This window comes from Garra rufa, chromosome 22, assembly GCF_049309525.1.
Source record: "Garra rufa chromosome 22, GarRuf1.0, whole genome shotgun sequence".
NCBI classification, from domain to species: Eukaryota; Metazoa; Chordata; class Actinopteri; order Cypriniformes; family Cyprinidae; genus Garra; species Garra rufa.
Window position 1 is genome coordinate 24,330,045 of NC_133382.1, and position 20,911 is coordinate 24,350,955.

The 20,911-nt window shown below is 38.8% G+C and overlaps 2 protein-coding genes across 3 annotated transcripts in view; both read right to left on the reverse strand.

Moving 5' to 3' along the window:
• The window catches only part of usp54b (ubiquitin specific peptidase 54b), a 138,900-nt gene extending 119,632 nt beyond the window's left edge, over positions 1 to 19,268 (reverse strand). For both annotated transcript variants that reach the window (XM_073827753.1, XM_073827752.1), the window contains exon 1: positions 19,197 to 19,268. The gene's annotated coding sequence lies outside the window, so the exon portion shown is untranslated. The remainder of the gene's footprint in view (positions 1 to 19,196) is intronic.
• myoz1b (myozenin 1b) overlaps positions 1 to 20,911 on the reverse strand; it is a 36,177-nt gene that overhangs the window by 7,711 nt on the left and 7,555 nt on the right. The window lies entirely within an intron of this gene.

Consider the following 20,911-nt stretch of genomic DNA (forward strand, 5'->3'; position numbering starts at 1 on the left):
ATGGTCAAACGGCAAGAGTAAACACCAGAAAACAGGAACAACGTAGGTAATCCGGGAAACAGTTCGATAGACAGGGAATGGTCGCAATGGCAGGAAGCAGGAATCGTCAACGGGGTACACAGTCCAGAGTCATACACCGGAAATCCAACACAGAAATAAACGCTCAGAATTACGACCATACAGAACAATAAGACTTCGCAAAGTGGCTGTGTGTGTGAGTGGCTTAAATGCAGTCAGTGTGATGAGGTGCAGCTGTGAGCGGTAATCAGTAAAGTGAGAGCAGGTGAATGCAGTGATTAGAGCAGTGGCTTGTGGGGAATGAAGTCCATGAAGTGTGGTGCAAGAGTTCATGATGACAGGATAGACCAGATACGTGACAGAGCCCCTCCCCAAGGAGCGGCTTCCAGACGCTCTAACCACCTAATACAACCTGGAGGGTGGTGGAGCGGAGGCGGAACAGGGGGAGGGATGGAGGGCCAGGTCCATGTAGGGGTACAGGAACTACAGACTGAGGCGGAGCCGACGGAGGGAGAAGCCATGGTGGAGGAAGGGTAGGCTCCTGCATGGGGCCGACCAACGGAGGTGGAGCCGGTGGAGCCCGAGGCGGAACCGGAGAGTCGACGATCCTAGGTGACACCGAGGATCCGGAGGGCCAAGGCGGAACCCAAGGCTCTGGCGACCCCGGCGGAGATGGAGGTCCGGAGGTACGCAGCGGAGCCGGAGTGACAGAGGATCGAGGCTGTGCCCACGGGAGGGAGGAGGTCCACAGAGCCGGCAGGACAGAGTGACGAGGCGCAGCCGGAGGAGTAGAGTCCAGAGGCGAAGGTGGGGCGACGACTGACCGGGGCGGAGCCGGAGAGACGATGGAGCCCGGAGGAGCTGGTGGGCCGACGGCCGACAACGGAGACGAGGGAGCACAGAGCCGGGGTGGAGCTGCAGGGTCGGAGGGCCGAGGTGGAGTCCAGGACTCTGAGACTGGAGGTGATGGTGAGGGATCCTTCAGTCTGTACACCGATGGAGACTGGCAGTCCCACGGCAAGTCCTCTGCACCGAAGGTGGGATGTGGGTGAGCAGAGGGACTGTCAGGAGACAGAGGTGGCGGGACTGGAGCAGCAGGGAGGGTGGGTGGGAACAGTCCATGCATGAGCTCCGTGACCAGAACCGGGCAGACAGGAATCTCAGGACGACTGGATGGAACCAGCGGAGTCTCTGGAAGGCTGGGCGGAACCAGCGGAGGCTCTGGAAGGCTGGGCTGAACCAGCGGAGTCTCTGGAAGGCAGGGCTGAACCAGCGGAGGCTCTGGAAGGCAGGGCTGAACCAGCGGAGTCTCTGGAAGGCTTGGCGGAACCAGCGGAGTCTCTGGAAGGCTGGGCGGAACCAGCGGAGTCTCTGGAAGGCTGGGCGGAACCAGCGGAGTCTCTGGAAGGCTGGGCGGAACCAGCGGAGTCTCTGGAAGGCTGGGCGGAACCAGCGGAGTCTCTGGAAAGCTGGGTGGAACCAGCGGAGGCTCTGGAAGGCTGGGCGGAACCAGCGGAGTCTCTGGAAGGCTGGGCTGAGGAGCGGGCTCTGGACGACGCTCTTGTGAAGCGGGCTCTGGACGACGCTCTTGAGGAGCGGGCTCTGGAGAACTGGACGACCCCAGCGGAGATTCAGGAGGGCTGGGCGTCTCCAGCGGAGATTCTGGAAGAGCAGGCTCTGGGCGAGCGGTCACAGGAGGGCGCTCTGGCGGCGGAGACTGTGAGAAGGCGGTTGCCATCTTGTGCTGTGGCTCTACCTCACCCACCGTAAACGGAGAGCCACACAACAAAAGAGCCAGATCCATGTAGTGATGCAGAGTCCAGCCAAGTTCAAAATTTGGCATGTTGGAAGCCAATGGCTCTGAGAGTCCTCCACGAAAGAAAATCATGAGGCACGTCTCATCCATCGAAGACAGATTTGCCAAATCAATGAAAGCCATGACATAATCCTCAATTGTCTGCTCCCCCTGCTTGAGAAGCATGATCTGTACCGTGGAGTTCGTGCTGGAACCGGATGACATACTTGCTGCTGGATCCTTGTAATGGCGAAGTCTTCTGTCACCGGAAGTCAGACTGAGACGTTCGGATCCATTTGCAGCATTTATTGAGAAGTGTCGACAGGCAAGAGTAAACACCAGAAAACAGGAACAACGTAGGTAATCCGGGAAACAGTTCGATAGACAGGGAATGGTCGCAATGGCAGGAAGCAGGAATCGTCAACGGGGTACACAGTCCAGAGTCATACACCGGAAATCCAACACAGAAATAACCGCTCAGAATTACGACCATACAGAACAATAAGACTTCGCAAAGTGGCTGTGTGTGTGAGTGGCTTAAATGCAGTCAGTGTGATGAGGTGCAGCTGTGAGCGGTAATCAGTAAAGTGAGAGCAGGTGAATGCAGTGATTAGAGCAGTGGCTTGTGGGGAATGAAGTCCATGAAGTGTGGTGCAAGAGTTCATGATGACAGGATAGACCAGATACGTGACATCTACGTTGTTGTTTTTTTTTTTTGCAACGTAATGTATCACGGACATATCTCACGAATCCTTTCATAAATAAAGTGTAGAGAGAGTGTAAATAAGAGATTGATTGTACAGTATAGCGAGCGTCGTTGATTATAATAGAGCTTTGTGATATTGCGAACCAAGATGAGTGACAGCTTAATCATTTTTAAGGGAGTTTGTAAATGAAATTTAATACAACAGTTAAATAAACAAGAAGTTATTATTAAGTGACTTACATCCCTGCTGAAAAAAACAGCATATGCTGGTTAGGTATGTTTTGGTGCTGGGATGCTGGTTTTAGCTGGTTTATGCTGTTCCTTTGGTGGTTTATGCTGGTCCTTTGCTGGTTTATGCTGGTCCTTTGCTGGTTTATGCTGGCCCTTTGCTGGTTTATGCTGGTTCTTGACCAGCAACATGACTAGCATAGACCAGCAAAGGACCAGCATAAACCAGCTAAAACCAGCATCCCAGCACCAAAACATACCTAACCAGCATATGCTGTTTTTTTCAGCAGGGATTGTCTGACCATAACACTATTGCCTGCTTTTGCTCTATTTCGTCGTCAAAAGTAGTCTGAAACAAGTCACATCTGAGCCGCTGCGCATCTCCACTCAAACACAGCTGTGTTTTGTTTATGAATGAACGTGCATTTTTAAACGCATCTAGTGAAATGATTCAATTTCCCATTCATAAACACAGCAATTTGCTTTATTCTGAATGAACCAGCGGTTCGAACGAATCAAATGAATGATATGATTCAGTAATTAAATCAGTGTCTTGCCGCCATCTGCTGGCAGATCGTTTCAGTTATTTAAATCATTTAATATTTCTGTATTCAAAATTTTATATTTTTATATGCGATGTAACTGCAAGAGAAAAGCATGAAAATATATATTTTCATATTTATTTGTCTTACAAACATTTACTGTGTGCGGTATGATAAGAATGGGGCCTGGTGGAAAGCGATCACTGATGCAGTTGCTATGTATATTGCAAAATATATGGTGCCCATATATATTGTGGAAAAGCTAGGGTTTCTTTACATGCTGAAAGTAGTAGGGGGTAAAAAAAAATCGATCAATTTTTTTGTGAAAAAATTGGGGATTTTATTTTTTGGCCATATCGCCCAGCCCTAGTTCAAGTGCTTTAATGCATTTAAGCACATTAAAAAAAAAATTACATATTATTTACCAAGCTTGAAACCAAATTCAATTATTTCAAAAAGCATTTTTGGCAAAAACAGGTAAAGATGTTTTTTAAAATTTATGATTCATCTATTGCATGTGGTCACCAGGTTTTGTGAAGTTAAGTTTTCGTGTAGGCTTTATAGGCTTTTGGGTATATTTGGACAGACCCTTTTCTAAACAACCCTGTTATAGCTTCCCAAAGGGTACATTTCAACATTTTGTTTGATAATTATTGACCTATACAGTCAAGATAATTGTACTGCAGTGTTTTTTGCATCTTCTCAAGCATTTAACTAATGGTTTGATTGACAGCAGATAGCAGGCGACCGTGTTTGTTGAGATACGCAAATGTCCTTATAGACACTTGTGGAATGTGCATATAGGTTTTCACGTCGATAGGACAAATGGGTGCATAGTTATGGCCACTTTTATGTTTAAGACACTTGAGCCTACGACAAACGATGAAAGAGTTCTAAGCGATTTCGTACTTTTGATCGCTGTAGTGCCCCTGTCAGGCCAATTGGGCCGAGCCTTGGAGACATTTTTAATGGCATTCCAGATCATGTCAGAGGATTGTTCCGAATTCAAAGCATGTTGTTTTGTAATCGAGGCACAGTGTCATTGAGAGTTCACAAAGAAACATTTGTTAAAAGATGTTGTGGTACTAGATCTGACTGCAGCTGCATCACAAACGGTAAGTCAATGATTTCATAATGCTTTGTCTGGAAATGTCTGTTTTATTTTGATTATGTTGTCAAAACACTCACATGCAATAGCGAGGGGGCGTTGAAACTGTTTCCTATGCACTGACGTTAGCCAATCATAACAGTGGACGATTACTCAGAAGCCTTAAAGGACACATCCCTTGAAACAGCTTGTTTCAAACAGAGGGGCAGAATGAAGGTTGAAAACAAGCACATATTTCATAATGGCACTGTATTCTTTAACAGCTACCAAAAAAAGACACACGACAACGTGATATACAGTGATGTTGTTAATAAACACCTGCTGTGTTTTCATTTGTGACCTTGTAATCATGTCGCAGGTAATTGAGTCATCAGTGTCCCAATGTTTAGTGGATCAAGGCCTTCGCTAGTGCACAAAATTATGTTCATGATATACTGATACACGTCAGAAGGAAACTGGAACTCGAATGAGACACAGTCAGAGTGAAGCAAATAAGCTGAGAGGGAAAGAGGGAGGGATGGAGAGAGCATAAATATTATGCTGACAGCACCACGGATGAGAATATCACGTCCAGTCTTATTTAGCTAGCCGTGATCTAAGGAAAATGTTTTTACTGTAAACACCACAGTGAAGCACATCACCTCAAAAAGACATAAAAAGACCTTTGAATCCCAGGTATTTCTGTGTAAATGTAAATTGAACAAACTACAGGGATTATTACACAAATAATAAAGATAAGACAGGAACAATTTTCCTTCACATGGTGTGCTTTTTATTTTATTTCGAAGGGACTCGTAGGTCTTGGTATCCCCCTAGTCCAAGGTTGGGTCGAGATGAAACAACCAGTTTTTAATTCCTCCTCCCTTATGTAACAATAGCACTAATTCAGCCATGAGTTCATATCTAGGCCACGCGAGTCTGCCTGGCCTGACAGAGCCGGGAGCATCAGAGTGTAGCAGTGGGATGTACTGCTGAAGCACATTTAGCAGATGAGCCAGATATGAGAAAAACAAATGAATACATAAAAAAATATAATATTAAATAATATATAAATAAATGCAAATTTATATTATATTATACCGTTAAATATTATCACATTTTAAATATACTCTTAAAAATATTTGTCTATTTACATACAAAAATGTAATTTATTTCTGTGATGGCAAAGCTCAATTTTAGCAGCCATTACGCCAGTAAAACTTTTATTTTCTTTGATGAATTTATTTGAAATATAATTTTTTTTGTAACATTATAAATGTTGTTACTGTAATTTTGGATCAATTTAGTATTAAAATTACACATTACACACAAAAAATGCAATATATATATACACATCCCATATATAGAAATATAATATACATACAGAGTAAGTATGATGGTGCAAAATGCAGATCCCAGATTAAGTGTTAAATCTTTCCTCATTTCACCCAAACCTTAATTTTTCACTGTCCTGCCCAACTAGCTGCACTCATCCCTCTGAATTTCTACACTTCTCTCCAGTAACTCCTCTGGCCTGCCAAGTTCATCTCCTCTTCCTGCCCGGCACGCTGCCATCGCCTCATGCACACCTTCCACAGCTCTGCGCCAGCCAGCACTTTCTGACTTCTTGCCGTCTCTTTCTATTGCTTGCTTTGCAGAAAAACCGGCTCATGCAACACAACAGATCATGGTTATTTATTGTCTGCTCCATGCCTCCATTTCACATTGGTCCCACAGACGGCAGTACAAATGCTTTAGATCTTTGGTGATGCACACCCCAAGTCAGTGTGTGTATATATATAACAGTTATTTCTGGTCCTCGAATCTGATTGGCTGAGAGGAGTGCAATGTTCTAGTGATAATAGCACTCCAACCATTTGACCGTTTGTATCACTCCTCTTGCGGGATTTTTCATAGCGAGGATCATGTTGGACACCCAAATCGACTATAATTTTATAAATAATACTGTTTTTGTGTCACGCAATGTAGTTTTAAGAGGTTTTTAGGTGAAAATGTACTTGTTTAGACTTGAAATATGCAGTTTGTTAATAAAGATAACGTCTATTTGATTCAACATTTTTGGAGATGTGAGCTCCAGGTCGCCAGCGGCCGTTCAGCACTGGTGAACCCGCCAAGAGCAGCCTCATCTCGGCCAGATCTTCTGGAATTTGCCCCTGACTCTGATGTCTCTATAGTGGTTAAACATGAGATATAATTTGTTTTGGGTAAATCTAATGGGCAGTCTTAGGTCTCAATAATCTATTGTTTGTTCCAGAGCAAATAGTTTTAACTGAGGGCAAAATCACAACAAGTTATATTTTATGTAAGTTTAATGCTGTATATCAGAGCGCTGCCTTTGTACTTTTAACTGAATTGTCTAGCAGCTTTTATGATGGCTGTTGCTGTTTATTAAATATTATTCAATAAATAATATTTTACATAAATAATAATAGTATTTAGTATTGGGAAACGGCGTGTGTTCGTGATGGAGATTTTAGTTACATTATTCCACAATTAGATGGTGACAAGAGATTGTTTTTATGAGTGAGTCAGCAGTAAAGATTTTTATATTGAAAGAGATTAACATGCTGTTGTAAACAAGAAAGTTATTTTACTTTCAACATCTTGTAAGATATCGCTTTCCTTACCGGTAATTCAAACTAATGTTTTATTATAAATATGAGATTGAGCTGAAGAATGAATGCTGTATTAGATGCAGGTAATCATACTCACTCAGTCAATCTCCCTTTCATAATACTCTACATAATACAGTGAGCTTTTAATACAATAATACAATAAGCTTTCAATGAAGCCACTCAGTGTTACTTGTATGAGTGACGCTCTTGAATTAGTAACAAAGGCTTGGGCTCAGCTGTTAAACTGTCAAACTGAGATTTAAATCCATGACGGAAGCAGTTTGCACAAAAAAGGTTTTTTAAAGGCAATCTGTTATTGTTTCTTTACACACCTGTGCCGTCGAACTATTGTGTAAATGCAATATCACACTCGTAGCCATGCAATATGGGTGTATATACAGTCATATCACAGCCATATCACACTACTACATTGCTCCTATATATAGTGTTTCAGTATATTTTGGTCAATAAACTAATAGCAAAAGTTGACAAAAGCAAGCATCAGTAAAGGTCATCAGATCATTTCAACAATCTAATAAACAGCTTTACTGCATATCACCTAAAATCTGTATCTGTCACTTTGATATGCCTTTTATATTGAAAGGTGCCTAGTTCATGTTTGGTATTGCTCTGTACAGCCATTGAAAATGTTTTTTCTCTCTCCTGGGCATCACATGTGTTGGCAGGGGTGAAGGGAGGTGATGTGTGAACTGAGATTGTTGGTCATTCTGACAGGCCCTATCTGAGTATAGGTGTTTATTCAGCTGCTGTCATATGCCTACAATTGCGCTAATCCCTTCCACCAATATTCATACCATCACAGTTGCTACGATGCTGATTATAAGCCCTACTGTATATAGTTGTGTCCAATGGCAACAGCATCCACATTCATTACAATCAGTGACTTAAACAGCAAAAGATGGTTCTTTTAGAAAGCAATGAAGTTCCCAAGGGCACAACCTTATCATGCTTAGTCAGGATGGAATTGAACAGAACAAAAAAACAACATAACAGACATTTCAGGGGGTTTTATTTCCTTTGAGCTTTTTTTTATCTTAAGTCAATGTAAATTGTCACTCACAACTTCTGTGCTTCTGAGTGAAAACTTTTTGAATTGGAAGATCAGGGTAAATTTAACTTAATTTGTCTTCTGGGAAACATGTAACTTTTCTGTAGCCTCTGAAGAGCAGTACTAAAAGAAAAATAAGAAAAAGTACACATCTCCATTCTGTTCAAAAGTTTTCACCCCCCGGCTCTTAATGCACCTTGTTTCCTTCTGAAGCATTTGAACCTTCTCTACTAGTTGCATATGAGTCCCTCAGTTGTCCTCACTGTGAATAGATGGATCTCAAAATCATACAGTCATTGTTGGGTCCAAATATACAACAATGCTAGAAAACCAAATAATTTGTGGGACCTGAAGGATTTTTCTGATAAACAGCAGGCAGTTTAACTGTTCAGGACAAACAAAGAACAAGACTCATGAACAACTATCACTAAACAAAACACAGCTGTGGATCATTCAGGTAACAACACAGTATTAAGAATCTATTATCTAATCTAATTCAGCTATTATTTTCTCTTGTGGACTAAATGTAAACGTCTTTTATGTGAAATATCTTATTCGGGGCAGTACTAAATAAACAATAACATGCATTTTGTATGATCCCTCTTATTTTGGTAAAATAATTAACATTTTGCAGATTCTGAAAGGGGGGTGTAAACTTTTGACCTCAACTGTATTAATTTTGAGATTTGCTGTAGATTACATTCAACAGTTTTGTTAAATTAGTGTTTCTAAAGTTAAAGTTTAAGTGAGAGTTAGATGATGGCAAAAACAAAAAATAAACATTAAATGTTTAACATTAACCACTATTGTTGAATTAAAATAGATAGCCCACTTACTACATTTTGATGAAAGATTACAAACACAAACTACTTACTTTTTTAAAATCACAATAAGAAGGAATATGCATTTAGAAGAAAACAGCCTCAATTTTGATTTCACATTCACATTAATCAACTAAAGCTGGGAGTAAAAAAAAATAAAATCAATGGAATCATGTCCTGGTGTCATTTAAAAAGGGAAATCATATCAGCTTCATTTTGCGTTCACTCCGTGGCATATCTGCCACATTGCTCATTTTCTTGTCATATTACACAAATTGATTTTGTCTAAAGTGATCCAGTCGATATGTTTGCTGTTTCTGTGAGTTCATACATCCTACCTGCACTGAATCAATACACTGCTCATGCACAGAATGAGAAAAAAAATTCATTAAAGTGCAAATGTTCCCTGTGTGTAATTTCCCTCTCTTCCTGCATTTGACCCATTAGCGAGATGCCGCCGACCGAAGCGGTGTGCACCCAGTTACATGAGCGTTGACCCTCACTGGCTTCACAGGGGAGCCCACCATCCAGTGTGCATGCAAAAGAGAGAAAGGGAAAAAAACTCTAATAAAACGCTCGCTGTAGCAGAAAGTACACCGGCAGACAGCTGACTGGCTCTGATTCGGTTTAATAACTGCATAAGGAGAGAAATTAAGACAATTAACTTCACACGTAATGTCATCAGCGATACTCGCAGCAGGAAACACATGTGATCTTTTGGTCTCCAGTGACGTCATCTTTTCTTTATGAATGCCTCATCAAACTGACGAGTCATGCGGTGAGTTTGCTCTTTCTGACAAACCGAGTTTGTTAATAAGGCTTTATCACGAGGGAATTAGTTTGTCTCAGTCTAAAGGACACATCAATTCATTCATCTGAGCTTAGCCTTAGCCTTTAAAAGGGACATCAGATGGCCATTTTCCTCAAGTTGGTATGATGAGTCTAAAAAATATGAAATATCTGAAACTCCTCAGTGGTCGTGAAAAACAAACACCCTTTTTACATTTTCAAAAACAGCTCTGTTCACAGCGAGTCATTTCGGTGCATGTCTCTTTAAATGATAATGAGCTGCTACTCACCCCGCCCCCTCCGTTCTAACCCACTGCATCATCAGTGGCTCTGATGTCGGGAGAAAATTAAGACTCTTATGTTCACTTTTACATCCAAATACAAAACACCTACCCTGGAAATCCAGAGGTCTCGCGAGAGCACAATTTGAATTGTCTCTGCAAGACACTCTGGCATCGAGCAATGATGCAGGTTACTGCAATACGTAAGCAATAGTGGGAACCAATCAAATCGGTGTATCTGATGTAGGCGGGCCAGAGGCGAGCTAAACTGATGATGACAGCACTGCGACGTCCGAATGATATAGTAAACTTTGAAAGATCGCTGTCGCTACAGATGAACAACAAGTTGCTTGAAACGGCTTTGGCCGCTACAATGAACGAGTTAGACTTGGCTTTCCATATAAAAGAGGAACAGAAAACCGAAAACTCGAATCGCTCCTTTGCAAGAAGGACGTTTTTGCTGTTTTGCCGACTGGATACGGCAAGAGTTTAATCTATCAGTTCACGAGTTCACGCTTACATATAATTAGCCGGAGAATAGTAGTGCATGTTTGGCGTGCTGTCCGGTGAAGGGCTCCGAGCTCGGGAGTGGCCCGAACCCAGAGTACGTTACCCCCCAATAGGAGTAGTGAGAACTCGGAGTGATGAGATGGGGTGGTGGAGGTTTACAGATAAACCATCGAGTGAATTGAGGTGAGTCAGCTGTATTTAAACCTATGGCGCTGATTGACATGTGATGTTTACGCTAAGCATCTGACGCGCTTCTCCCGAACTTTGTTAATGAAACATCATTTAGCTCTGCTGGTAGCTAAGCGTGTATTGTTGTGATTGGTCGTGGCGTTATCCAATTGCGTGCAGTTAGAGTTTCAAATGCATGCTTGGTGCCGCCCCTCGAGTTAGGCAGTTTTCATTGCTCGATCCCAGACCCATAATCTTAATAGATTAGGGTCTGGATTTTTCCAGGCTACAAAACACCTGCATTGCTTAAAAAACATTGCTGTCTCTACAGCTGCTCAAGTGTGGAGAAAATGGCGGACAGCGTACAACTGGCTGAGGGTGGAAATATGCTAATACGGGACAGTCTGTCAGCAGTCGTGGGCGGGGCCAAAGGTCTATGAACTTGACAGCAGCCATTTTGGCCATATCTCACCTGCAGTGAACATGAGCGTCTTCAAGCCACCAGCATCTGCTAATGGGAAAAAGAATATGGATTGAGTGGGGAGGTCGCACCCCCTGAAGTGACACAGGTTACCATGTCAACGCAGTGATAGTGAGAGAGAGTCATTAGAAAGGCAGTCTCAGCGGGTGGCATCTGCACCTCCAGCAGAATGACACATTCAACATCACCTCTCATTGAGCTCACTGCATCTCCACTCGGCTCTCTAGAAAATCACTCCAGGTGCAGTGAGAAGCCTCAAATGAAGACTTTCTGCACTGGATAGTAGAGGTGGCTATTTCGGTCATTTTGTCTGCTCTGCGCTTTTGGGTTATTGTTGGTGTGCGTACATGTTGCGTCACACGTCAGTGTTTTTTCAGCCTCTTGCGCCATGGGATTTAATGTCAATTTAAAGGAATAGTTCACCCAAAAAAGAAAATTATCTCATGAGTGACTCACTCTCAAGCCATCCTAGGTGTATATGACTTTCTCCTTTCAGACGAATACAATCGGAGTTATATTTTTTTGAAAAAGCCCTGGCTCTTCCCAGCTTTATAATGCTGTGAATGGCTGTTGATATTTTGAAGTCCAATAAAGTGAATCCATCCATCATAAAAAGTACTCCACATGGCTCCAGAGGGATAAAACATATTTAAAACTGTAATCTCTAGCTTCCGCTAACTGTCGCACATGCATTCACAAGAGATTAGCGTTCCAGCAAATGATATAGAATGTAGAAAGAAGCGTTAGTATAAGTCAGATTGTATTTGTCTGAAAGAACAAAGTCATATACAACAAGGTTGGCTTGAGGGTGAGTAAATCATGGAGTAATTTTAATTTTTTGGTGAACTATCCCTTTAAAAATAGTTCAATATATTAAACAATATACGTTTAATAGGTTAATGACCAGTGCAGATATCAATCTCTGGAAAACAGTGTATATATAATGCACATATTTCCAAATATTAAAATTTAGGCTGATTCAGAATTATAGCTGATAATTATTTTCATGTCACTGGTGATAACTAATAAACAACCAGTTTAAAAATGTATATTATTGTGTACAAATATTTTAAATAAAACTCCAAAAACAAATTCCAATCTTTTAAATTTGAATTTAGGCATCACAACATTATAATGTACAATATGAAATAACAATGTATATTTTGATATATAGCTATTAATTAATGCTGGGCAATGATTAATAGCGATTAATCTTATCCAAAATAAAAGTTTTATTTATTTATTTATTTATGTATTTATTGAGATTTGCTAAAAATTACATTAAACAGGATAATCCAGGTTTTTTTTAACTGTAAGTGAACATTAGATGACAGCAAAGATAATGTAATTGTATGTAAAATAGGTGAGAAGGTGAGAATTACCATTAACAGATGACAATAAGGTGAGAATATCCAATATTAACAGATACTGATAAGTTTCAAAAATAATTAACTAATTAATTCAAATGAGAAAAAAATTAGTAACACTTTATAATAATTTCAGTTGTTCACATAATTAATGTATTAGCTATAGAGTAACATTGATCAATGTTTTTACAGCTTTTGTTTATCTTTGATCATGTTATTTAATAATACAATTGTTTGTTGTTTTGCATTATCATTTGTATTAATTCACAGTGCATTAATGTTAACAAATTAATACATTTAATATTGTTTGTTGTTCATTATAACTCACCCAAAAATTCTGTCATTAATTACTTATCCTCATGTTGTTCCAAACCTGTAAGACCTTCATCTTTGGAACACAAATTAAGATATTTTTTATGAAATCTGAGAGCATTCAAGGCCCAGAAAGGTAGTAAAGACATCGATAAAAATAGATGTGACATCAGTGGTTCAATCATAATTTTTTTCTTTCTTTTAATTCAAACATTTAATCAAAATTCTATTTACTCAAAAAGAAAATACACATTGGTTAACATCCACTGACGAAGCAGTCTGTCAAATTTGAACCTGAAAAATGTAGAGATAAACACCAATCGGCTAAGTGGTCAGACATTCACATACTGTATATCCCGTATTAGATACAACTGGCTAAAGCTCCTGAGGCTTATGATCAGCATCCAAACCACATACAGTGGAGTTACACCATCTCTGGTATCCTGTAGTGAACCACAAACCAAAAGCCCAAGCCAGAGTGTTGTGGTAAAAACATGATCCACCCCAGGCTCAACAGGAGAGAGATGATGAGGACACATCTTACACAACACAGCCCTGTGTGAGAGGACTGATCGTGTCCCTTTCTCTCGCTCTCACTCTGACTTTCTCTCCCATCCTCTCTCGCTCTCTCCTTCAAAACTTAATATAGGGAGCAGGATGTGGTTTCTCAGTAAGTGGGTTATGAGGAGCTTCAAATAGACATAGCCGACAATGGGGAAGACCCAAGTTCATTCTCCCCGCTGTCTTCGACGCTCTCAAACTTCTCTGCAAAGCAAGCATGTCAAGACAAACCACAAGAACCCTGTTATTACTTCATGAATATAACCAAAGCAATTTAGCTCTCCCGACTCTGGTTCAATTACATGTCTGGTGCAGAGGTGGCTCCCATTGTTTCTGAAATGGCCCCTCCTGATAATGTATTAAAACTCTCCCCTGGACAAAATGGAGAATTGCTTTGTGCTCGCATATGACCATAAATTATTCTAGTCTGACTGACAAATTTGCAGATACATCCACAGACATGCTGCTGCAAGCATTTTAAATAATATAACTTATATGAAATAACCCCTATATATAACATACATGAAATCTCCTAATAGCAGATCTATACAGGTGGAGCTGGGGAAGGTGGAGGGTTTCTGAAGCGCACTACAACTGCTACAGCAAGCACTAACCGAGTATTTGAATGTTGAGCAGCAAGTTTCATGGCAGAACTTTGCATTGAGATTCAGTAAATTTTTAAATAGTAGCATTTCTCCTTCAGCATTAGTATATTTTTAATGTAGTAACATGAAGTATTGATGCATAATGGAAAATGTCATGTAGGATTCACAGAGACTGATGGCCTTTTACCAGTTTTAACATATGCCATTTTTTTAGTTTTAATTTTTTACATTAAACATCCAAATAAACTTTTGGGACAACAAAGCCAATTTAATAATATTTTAAGCAACTTTTCCCTTCAAAATGACTATGTCTTCCTCTTCTGTATTTGATAAACATTAAATGTGCCTTCCAGCTGAACTGCACAGTGCAAAGCGTAAAATCTGAATGACCTATTTATATTTGACTAAAGATGTTCTACTTTAAAGCACTATGGTAGGCAAGTCAAACATCCAAATCAAGTTTTAAAGGGGTAGTTCACCCAAAAATGAAACTTACCCCATTATTTACTCACCCTCAATCTGTCCTAGGTGTATATGAATTTCTTCTTTCAGAAGAATACAATCTGAGGTATATTAAAAAAAGTACTGGCTCTTCCAAGCTTTATAATGGCAGTGAATGGGTGTTGAGATTTTGAAGTCCAATAAATTGCATTTATAAATCATTAAAAAAAACTCCACATGGCTCCAGGACGATATTAAATGGCTTTTTGAAGTGAATCAATGTGTTTGTGTAAGAGAAATATCCATATTTAAAATTTGATAGACCACAAACTCTGACACGAACGTATCAATTTGCTTAAGAAGGCCTTTATTAACCCCTCCGGAGCCATGTGGAGTACTTTTTTATGATGAATGGATGCACTTTATTAGACTTCAAAATCTCAACACCCATTAACGGCCATTATAAAGCTTAAAGGAGCCAGGACATTTTTTAATATAACTCCTATTTTTATTTATCTGAAAGAACAAAGTCATATACACTTGGGACAACTTGAGCTTGAGTAAATCATGGAGCAATTTTTATTTTCGGGGAAACTATCCCTTTAATTCAGTTAAGCTAGACCATCTTGCCATAACACTTTAAAGCAGTTTAAATTTGTATCAAACTCACTGAACACCAGATACTTGGACAATCAAAAGAAAAATACCTTATATACTGTATATAAACATAAAATACCATTAAGTACTTCTGTTAATTAACTGTAATTATGTAATCAAAGAACTAGGCTACAACAGACCATTTTTGACTCATGAATAATCCTGTCTATAAAATAAATCTTATAAGTCATTGACAGTACACAGCACTACTTTGTATTTAAGTGCATTGACATCCCAACAATGTGTCATTAGAAGACAAGGGTAGACTAAATGCAAGGTGTCAAGGACAAGCAGAGGAAAAATAAAACAGAGAGATAGAGCACTCAAGACGCTGTGTCACCGTCTCGCTTTCACTATCTCATCTCAAGCTCTGTCTAGATTTAGTGCTGTTTTTCTCACTTTGACATGGAGTATGTGCCATATGAAAAAGGGGTATGAGAATGGCATGCATGTAAATTGTGTTTTGTTACAACTGCCTGGAGAAATGCAGATGACGCATCTCCAGAAATTAATTACCTCCACTGCAGCCTCAAAACATCAAACTATTATGTCAGGGGTTGACAACCTTCTTGAAATTAACTTCCATTTTTAATTTGCCTTGTTAATCAATCTGTCACAAATCTACAAACAAAAAGCAACAAAAATCAGAGTAAACTTCAAAGGTGCATTCGCAAGTAGCACCACACAGCCTTTCCTTGTAATTTTATTTATATACGTATTAATATATAATATTTTGATTATTATTACACTATTATTTGTTTTATTTGTAAAAAATAAATGCTTTTCGGTAACACTTCACAATAAGGTTCCAGTCTAAGCTTTACATTGATGTATGGTTTGGATAGGACAATATTGGGCCAAGATACAACTATTTGAAAATCAGCAGGCTGGCACAAATATCTCAATTAGTTCCGGGTTTGATGAAGGTCCACCTTCCGAAAAACCAAATGTGTTGTGTTTTTTGGCACAAAACAAAAGAAAAGAAAATTCTATAATTGTGACCCATACAATGTATTGTTGGCTATTGCTACAAATATACCCATGCTACTTAAGGTTTTGTGGTCCAGGGTCACATATGTATTCAGTTCTATCCAACATTTGATGATTTGTTAAAGTACTATGAGATCAATTTTAGGGCATCAGAGTTTAAACAATGTCTAAACCTGCTGCACTGTTCTACTTGTCTCTTTCGAAGCAGAATATAATCATTACAATCGTGAATGCATAAGCAGCTCTATGGCCAACCTGCACGTTTCTTCTCATTAACAACCAACCAAACACCACCCAGCATTTCAGCCCTAGAGAAGAAATATAATCGCACAAGCTGATAAAAATCCAATCTTTTCCAACCCCCCGCCCCCAGCTGTAAAAGCTCAGAGTGACGTTCTGAGAGAGGAGGTTTAAAACAGCTTTACAATCACGTTGTGTAAGAACAACCTGAGCTGCATGATGAAATCAGTCAGAAAGGTTACACCGCCACAGAGAGCCCCTCATTTCATTTTCCTAGACTTTTACCAACACCCGCGCACGCACTTCTCTCTGCGGAGCGCCTGTTGACTGATGACCCCCATGAGGGCCACTCATGTAGTGCATAAAAGCACAGGGCCCCCCTAATGGGCCCGAGCAGCTCTTCTCAGCGACCGCCGTTATTGACAAAATTATACACGTTTAGAGTTGAAATAATTATCATTCAGCATTAGTGGAGTTTAACAGTTTTAAAATAGTAGAAGTAATCAGACATCTGATCTCACAGTTCATAAGATGCATGCAATATTACAAAACCAACCACATACAGTTGAAGTCAAATGTTTACATACACATTGCAGAAACTGCAAAACGTTAAATATTTGACCAAAATAAGAGGGATTATACAAAATGCATGTTGTTGTTTTATTTAGTACTGTCCTGAATAAGATATTTCACATAAAAGACGTTTACATATAGTCCACAAGAGAAAATAATAGTTGAATGTATAAAAGTCAACAGTCAAACTGCTCGCTGTTCTTCAGAAAAATCCTTCAGGTCTCACAGATTCTTTGGTTTTTCATAATTTTTTGTTTTGAGTATTTAAACCCTTTCCAACAATGACTGTACGATTTTGAAATCCATCTTTTCACACTGAGGACAACTGAGGGACTCATATGCAACTATTACAGAAGATTCAAGCGTTCACCGATGCTTCAGAAGGACACATGATGCATTCATTTGAAGATCAGCGTAAATGTAACTTATTCTGTCTTCTGGGAAACATGCAAGTATCTTCTGTAGCTTTTGAAGGGCAGTACTAAACAAACAAAAAAATGATATTTAGGCAAAATAAGAAGAATGTATCTTCATTCCGTTCAAAGGTTTTCACCCCCAGCTCTTAATGCATTGTGTTTCTTTCTGAAGCATTTGAACCTTCTGTAATAGTTGCTGAGTCCCTCAGTTGTCCTCAGTGTAAAAGGATGGATCTTAAAACCATACAGTCATTGTTGGAAATGGTTCAAATAAACAGAAATGCTGAAAAAAACAAAATATTTGTGGGACCTGAAGGATTTTTCTGAAGAACAGCGGACAGTTTAACTTTTCAGGACAAACAAGGGACTCATAAACAACTATCCCTAAAAAAAAAGAAAAACACAGCTGTGGATCATTCAGGTAACAACACAGTATTAAGAATCAAGTGTATGTAAACTTTTGAATGGGGTTATTTTTATAAATTCAACTATTATTTTTCTTGTAGAGTGAACGTCTTTTATGTGAAATATCTTATTCAGGCCAGTAATAAATACAAAAGAAAAATAACATGCATTTTGTATGATTCCTCTTATTTTGGTAAAATAATTAAAAGTGTATATGACCTTTTGACTTCAACTCCATGATATGCACACCAAGTAACTTTTACTGCATTTTGTCTAAATCACAGTAAAGCGACCCCGCACTGAACCCAAAAGTGCTCTGATAATAGGCATGTTATGATGAGAAGGGATTTAGAACACTAAATAACATGAAATGATCATTTACAAAATAACATTCACTGGAATTTCATAATCTCACAAGATTTATGCAGTTAAGCCAGGATAGCATTAAAAGGGGGAAAAAACACAATTTAAAACTGAATGAAAACCTGGTGCATTTCTTCTTGTTCACCATTTGTAATGAAACTTGTGGATGACACAATGTCTCAAAACTCAAAGGCACGTGCAGCATTGTTGGACTTCATGGGTGTTTTCTAAGTCAGCTGAATCGGTGCTCTTGAATACTGCATATGCATATAATGCCCAAAAATGCTGTCTAATAGGTCCACTGCTCTTACGCAGGGATGAAATGAATTTAAAGGGATAGTTCACCCATAAAATTCTTTCATTATTTACTCATTCTGTTCCAAACCTGTATGACTTTTGTTCTTCCGTGTAAACAATAGAAGATGTCGCCGTTCACTCTCATTGAATCTTTTTTTCCGTACAGGCTGTCATCCTGCCTAACGTCTCCCTTTGTGCTCCACAGAAGAAAGAAAGTCATGAGTTTGAAGCAACATGAGGGTTTAGCATAAATCACTGATGACAGAATTTTGATTTTTAGATGAACTGTCCTTTTAATCACTTAAATGCGACCACAAAACTAAATCAATATCGACCATGTGCTGTCCACTTCAGCGAGTCAATGAAAACTGCAGAATATAATTTGAGATCTATCAACACATGATGCCAACTCTTAGGACAAAACATAAGCTTAAAATGGCAATAAAAACTTGAACTTCAGCATGATGTATTAATTATTGTACATACGCTTAAAATGTAAAGAACTGTCACATGAAGTATTACAAGTGCAAGTCTACAATAGTGATTCTGCAGATTGAAGATGCCGAGTACGACCACGCCAAATGCACAATATACCTGTAAAAATGGACATAATGTTCTGGATAGTCCCAGTTCAGAGCATCCTTGACTTAAGCCAGGCAGACGCATCCGCTGATGTTAAGCATATTCCCCATCACATTACACATCTGGAATGCAAGCTTGCTGGAATTCATCAAGTTACACTTATACAGAATAGATGTTTACATGTTCGGATTTGCACCTACATCCAATTTCCCCGGAGGAGAGCACCGTTAATTAAGTTTAAAGAGTGCTTACTCACCTTACTATTCGCACACAGATGCAGTCAGTCTCGCGTCCTGTCCGAGCTCAACTCAACCCGGGAGAAATCTTGACCGCACATTCCCAAATTTCCACCAGCGCCATCCAGCGCAGCAGCCAATACGCGAAGATCTCGCGATAGTTAGGTTCTCTACATATATAGTTCTCGCGAGAACGGGTTTCCCCTCAGATTGAGGACCGATTTGCTACCATCTCCTGGAGCTCGTTGGTACTGTACGGCAGAATGCCATTACGTAACCGGTTTTGGTTTTGTGTAGAGAGGCGTGAATGAATTCTGAATAAAGCATCTTAGCGTGTTCGCAGTTGTGTAATAACCACACAAAAAGCAAACAAAGAGTGGCTGATGGTCAATAACAGGCTCTTTCCACGAATTCGGTAGAAGTAGGACTTAAAATGATAAAAAGTAAGTACATTTTGTACGTTTTTAAAAAAGTATCTGTGAAAGGACATCCTTAACGTTAACGTTATTTGTTTACCCCTGGACGTAAACAAAGCAAGTTAAACATACAATAAAGTTAAACGATATCTTCTGTTTTCAAATTATTTTTGTCATTCCAAACAATTGTTGCACATCTAGCCTAAATTAAGCTATCATTTAGTTATTATTATATGATTTTAAATGTTAAACACAGTAAAAAGAAAGTCCTAAAAGGTAGCACAAGGAAAAATCACCATTTTAAAGGTTCGGTATAAATAGCTAATCAGTTTAAAATAAGCAAATATTCATGCTTTGGTAATTTTATGTTAGATTTATTATATATGTATTTTTATGCATTTGTTTTAATTTTTTATTTTTAATTTTATGTTTTTATTATGTACACTACCAGTCAAAAGTTTTTGAACAGTAAGATTTTTTAATGCTTTTTAAAGAAGTCTCTTCTGCTCACCAAGCCTGCATTTAATTACTGTTTTATATTTGAATATATTTTTGAATATAAATAAATGTCATTTATTCCTGTGATTTCAAACCTGAATTTTTATCACTCCAGTCACATAATCCTTAAAAATAATTCTAATATTCTGATTTGCTGCTCAAAAAAAACATTTATTATTATTATTATTATTATTATTATTATTATTATTATTATGTTGGAAATAACTTTTTTCAAATTTCCTTGATAAATAGAAAGTTCAGAAGAACAGCATTTGTCTGAAATGGAAATCTTTTGTAACATGATAAATGTCTTTATCATCACTTTTGATCAATTTAAAGCATACTTGCTAAATAAAAGTATTAATTACTAGTGTATAATGTTACAAAAGCTTTTTATTTCAGATAAATGCTGATCTTTGGATCTTTCCTGATCTTTCAAGAATCCTGAAAAAATGTACTCAACTGTTTTAAATATTGATACTACTACTAATAATAATCTACTACTACTACTAATAATAATAATAATACATGTTTCTTGAACAGCAAATCAGCATATTAGTATAATTTCTGAAGGATCTTGTGACACTAAAGACTGGAGTAATGCTGAAAATTTAGCTTTGATCACAGGAATAAATAACATTTTAAAATATATTCAAATAAAAAGCAAATATTTGACAATATTACTACTTTTGCTGTATTTTGCTGTATAGTAATGTAACATCATTTGAACTCAATTTGTGGGAAATTCCAGCTCTTAAGAATGTGCAGATCTGCTGAACAAAGATAAAAAACATTATAAAATATAGTACACAGCCAGATTG